Source organism: Prionailurus bengalensis, chromosome E4 (assembly GCF_016509475.1).
Source record: "Prionailurus bengalensis isolate Pbe53 chromosome E4, Fcat_Pben_1.1_paternal_pri, whole genome shotgun sequence".
In the NCBI taxonomy this organism is placed as follows: Eukaryota; Metazoa; Chordata; class Mammalia; order Carnivora; family Felidae; genus Prionailurus; species Prionailurus bengalensis.
This window is the reverse complement of record NC_057360.1, coordinates 48,367,441-48,373,110: the sequence shown is the minus strand read 5'-3', so window position 1 is coordinate 48,373,110 and position 5,670 is coordinate 48,367,441.

Below are 5,670 nucleotides of genomic sequence, written 5' to 3'. Positions count from 1 at the left end.
AAAAAGCTAATGATAAACCAGTAATGAAGTTAAAATTTGGGGAGAAACAAATGACAGGAGAGATCAACCTTTAATCGCTATACTCAAGGCTAAAATGTTTTAAATACACAAAAACAATATAAGTTTCTGTTAGGGTTTAGAAAACATTTTTTTTTACTCCAGAAGAATACTTTTTTTAATATGTAAAGCTTGAATTTTTAAGTCATTTGTTTAGAATTATTCATTTTATCAGGTACTTAAAAATCTCCTACCGGGAGAATAAAAAGGAGTTAATAGAGATGTAATATACTCTTAAATCATAAGTGAATATTCTCATGACATTATGAATTCAAGAACTATATATCTTTGTGTTGCTGAGTGTGAGCTTGTTTAGCACCATATATGTGATTTTAAATTCCATTTACATTATTCAAAACCTTCTGTAAAAAGAGAAATTCTGAACCAAAACACAACCCTCCATTTAGTGCATTCAACTATTTCCTTTCAATCAAGATTTGCCACATAACAATGTGTGTTATGACTGTTAGATTAATTAAAAAGAAAACTGCAAGAATGTGTGCATATATAGATAATAACACCATGGATCTAACTTTGTCAAAATATATCAATTGGTTCAATTCAATGGCAGCATATAGGCATATGTGTAGGAAAGGTCTTGAGGGCACAGAGGACTGATTTTTTTAGATTTGTATGGACATAAGGAAAGAGGAGAAATAAAATGGATGAATGGACAGATAAGTCCTTATAGAATGAACTGCATAGTAGTAACTGTGCCACAAAAAAATATATATATATATATACATATATATATATATATGTATATATATATATATATATATTGCAACATTATCTACCCAAATTAGGGACTTAAGCATCTATTCACTCATTCGGTACTGGAACTTGTTTATGGAACTCAAAGAAATTTTCAAAATGTATTTTTTGAGATATTCCTAAAACTGTTTCTTTCTATACATAAATATGAATAAGTATGAATAATTTTATGTCAAGACAAGAAGCTATAAAGATTCAAGAAAAATCTTCTGTTGCCATTTTATTTGCAAAGATTTATTTATTTTTGTTAATAACTCCAATTTGGAGATTATTTGAACATTTAAAAATGGAGGGCAAATAGCATGACTAACTTCGTGTTTCCACAAAGTATTCATTTGACAGACAAAATTTTGTCTTCTATTTGTCATGAAAAGTAAACATTTAAGCACATGCGAATGGAATATTCCCTGTACATTTGCAAATTCTTTAAAGGAAAGCATAATAAAAACTGATTGTAAAGTATTCAGTGCATCTTAAAGGTGCACTTAGTGGAACATGGTTACACACTTTTCATCATTTATTCTGAAAGTTCCAACCTTAATCTATTCTCTATTTAAATAGGAAACTTAAAAATTATTTCCAGGGAGAAAAAAAAATTATTCCCAGAGATGAAAAACATTTTAAAAATTAGAAGGAAACTTAGAAACTAAAATCACATCCTTCCTCTTAGACACACACAAAAAACACGAGATCTCAGTTATTTCCTCTAATAACACAGCTGGTAAGTGGCAGAGCCCGTGAGAACAGTGCTTCTCTCCCACAGCGCCATATTGGCTCTTGTCCCTGCAGAAGCAGTGTAGACTCCTTCCCTGTTAGAACTGTGCTGAGGCCAGGGAATCTAAATTACTACAAATCCTCAAATACCCAGGCACTCTTCCTTCCACTGAATATTCAAATTGCTTTTTTCTACTGTTTGCAACTTTCCTTGTTATCACAGAGTAAGATTTCATGTTGAATGACTGCCTCTTAGGTTTTCTCTAACAATGCATAGGAAGCCACAAATCAAACTTATAGAACTAGAGAAGTAGAAGATGATTGATAATGAGCAAAAATACACTAGGTGTCAAAACAATTTGTTGAAAAATTGGGAGCTGCAGGACCAGTATTATATCTCAACCAAAGGCCTTAAATAGCCATGCTTTCCTCTCATTTCCCCCACTCATTCTCCATCCCAAGCTATCATTGTAGGTTTTCTGATTTAATGGGACAGAAAAAGGAACAATTGCATATGTTTGGAATAAAAAAATCAGGTTTTTGGAACAGTCGGTAGTGACAATTTTCAGTAAAATATCAGATGTATAACTTCCACATGTGGCTCTATTTATGTCTCTTTCACTCCATATGTTATTTGATTTCATCAGTTACCATTGATGAGTGATTTTATGACTGGAATTTTTAAATAAAAAAGATTAACTTGCAAAAAATGATAACAACATTCACATTCCTGGTAAAATATTTAAATATTCAATGATTGTGTAATGTCGTTTCTAAAAATATGTCATTGGCTTTAAGAAATGAAGTGCTTCTATTAAAAACTAAGCTGAGCAGTAGAATAGTAATAAAATTACAAGATATTGATATAGATGTAACCTTCAAATTTAAGAGTTTTCTCAGGCACAATGTTTTCTATTTTCTGACAGTTCCTACAGAATATATTTTAAAACAATTATGTTTGACCTCCATTAGATCAGATGTAAACAAATTAAATTATATATTCCTAAAAAAATCCTAGCTCCTTTAACAACCCATTGTGGATCTAAAATCCATGAATTTATTCAAAATCCTTTCAAATTTATTTGAATATCAAATAGTAAGAATTCGTTAATAATGATTACTTAATCTTATAATTTTATGCAAATATGGTTTCTTGTATTTGCCTAAAAAGGATCCATTTCAGCCTAAAAATAAAATCAACATTTTTTTATTAATACTATATATTGTAAAAATCTAAAACTTTTAGGGCATCGCAAAAATGGGCTAGTGTCAAACTTTATCTTCCCAAGCCTTTTTTTTAGTTTATCTATATACAGAATTCACTCTACTCACCTTCATTGCTTTACTTTTCTCTAGAGTTTTCCTAATTTTTTGTGGTGCAGTAACTAGTGTGTGTGTCTGTAGTATTTCCGATGAGACTACTCTTGGTATAATAAAGGCAGAGAAAAAAAAAATTTCTGTTTCCTTTTATGATATCCTTTCTTATAAACTTAGTATCATCTCGGCTTTTAAACAATAGTAGCACTCTGGCTCATAAATCTGGAGAAAAGACTAGATTTCTTAATTGAAAATTCAAGAAACTTTCAAGTCTATTTCTTTGGACTTGAAATTTAGATTGATTTGACTTCCTTTTGTTTAAGTGGGTGCTGGTCAGCTAATCTTCCCAATTATGTATGTCCTAACATAAGCAATCAATATGAATCATTGTTGAAAAACTGAAACTGAACTAAACCAAACCAAAAAACCTCTGCATTCTAAACAAAAGAAAGAAGAAGAAGAGAAGAAGGAAAAGGAGAAGAAGGAGAAGGAGAAGGAGAAGGAGAAGAAAATTCTGTTTAAAAATAAAAACAATTTGGTCTCAGTATCATTAGCCTTTCTCACATTTTTTTTTCCTATGGAAAAATTCTATCTCCAGCCTTCACCCACACAATTCCTATATAACAGTTTCACCTCAATTATATCTAATGTGGGCCTGATTTGCTTCCCAATGACACAGTCAAGTAATTTATTTCACGGTGATGCCAATTAATTTAAAGTGAAACCTTTTCACAACCATGTGAAAAAGGTGGGATGTTGTCACAATAGTAATCAATTATTACATGAATAAAGAGTCACTCATTTTATGTTCCTCTTATTGTTTTGTCAGATTTGCCATTTCATTTTAATGAGAAATCATCAGGAATGAGTATCAAATGACAACTATTTACTTCAGCTTTGCCATTTCAGAAGAATTTTTATAGTTTCATACAATTACTACTTATAGTGTGTGTTTGAACATAAAATGTATACGTGTAATTCACTCTAACAATAAATGAATAGACATTTGTGTGCTTCCAAGTATAACAAGAAAATAACACTTTTTAAATGACCTCATTTCTTTAAGAAACCACATTGTTTTTTCTCCTTATTTTATTTAAGATGCAAAAACAGGATTGAATGTCTGGTAGAGGAAGAAAAAAAACCAGCAAAGTTTAATCAGGTTATTGTTTAGTCGTTAAATATTTATGCCTTGTGTTATGTGTTATATCTAGATTAAAACCAGCTATGAATATTTCTGAGAAAAGAAAACTATCTTATTCAATTCACATTCTTTTCTTGAGTAATGATTGTATAATTATCTATTCCTGGATATCTCACATAAAACATCATTGTGCTGACATGTTTTTACAGATAATGAATTTTAAAGCAGTTAGTTTCTTTAAAATATGATGTATTTTTTGTTCTAATACTTTTAACTTTTTGTGCATTTAGGAAATAAATTGTAATATTTGGATTGCTAATTTTGTGAATAATGATGGCTCAGATATAGAATATGATAAATATCTGACTCTTTTTAAAACTGATTTTAAAAAGTCAAAGTTTTCATAATGTAGATTTATTAAATATTATTGCATTTATTTCATATAGATTTTAATTTTTAATGTTTGTTTTTGAGATAGAGACAGAGTGTGAGTGGGAGAGGGGCAGAGAGAGGGGGAGACACAGAATCTGAAGCAGGCTTCAGGCTCTAAGCTGTCAGCACAGAGCCCAATGTGAGGTTCGAACTCAAAAACCATGAGATCATGACCTGAGCCGAAGTCAGACTCTTAACCGACAGAGCCACCCGGATGCCCCCAGACTTTAAATAAAATATCTTATTTTTAAAGTGGTCTTTTAGGCCTCTAAAAAGTAAATATTTTTGTGCATGATGCCTTTGGAGTATTGTCTTTGTTCTACTTTCCAAATATGCCATGTTTACCGCAAAGACATAATCATGAATTCAAAATCGTAAGACTGGTTCTCCTTACTTCTTACAAACAGAAAACACAGGGGGAATTCCTATTGTCTAGTAGGAAAACTAGATTTTAAAATTAATCGTTCAAAACAGTGTTTCATATCTGGACATAAATCTTTCATGGGATCATGCCAAAAATCCATTATTAAAAACCAGGAGCACTTCAAGGGAGATTTTAAATGTTGAATTTATGATTGATCTGTTACAAGTTTTTTAGTATTCTTTACTGTCCAACAATTCTATAGATTCTTTTGTAGGATCTTCTTTTTGCTAGAAGCGGTCTTAAAATGAGTAAATAAACCCTAACACTAGAAGGTTAAAGATTGATTGGAAACTTCAAATCATGAGCCTGTTTTAAATCAGATAAAAAAACATTTTCCCAAATGTTGTTTTTATGTTAAGTGGTAGACCAATGGAGAGTAAAAAGTATCATTAGGTAGTGATTTTAAGTATATTTAGAACTTCATTGAATATCTAAGGTTATCTGTATATGTGAATGCACGCACACATCCACTGCAGGAACTCTGTTTCTGCTTAAGTTTCTGTCTTTTGAAATGAATTGCTTATTTCAATTGGTTATTTTTAAGTCCATACAAATTGTGTTTCATAATACCTCCATTTCAGATAGGAGTAAAGACTCAGAAAAAAAGAACATGAAAGCAAGTGTTAATCAATTTAGAAGATTTATTTTTGAAATCAATAACCTTGAAAAAAGTCTAAATATAAGCAAAAAACATTTACTCTCTCATTCTGTAATTAAGTAAAATGAAATCATTATCTCTGAAACATGAAGGAACATTTAAGTCCATGTGGAAACACTATAATTGTATATTCGTAAGTGTTGAATAACT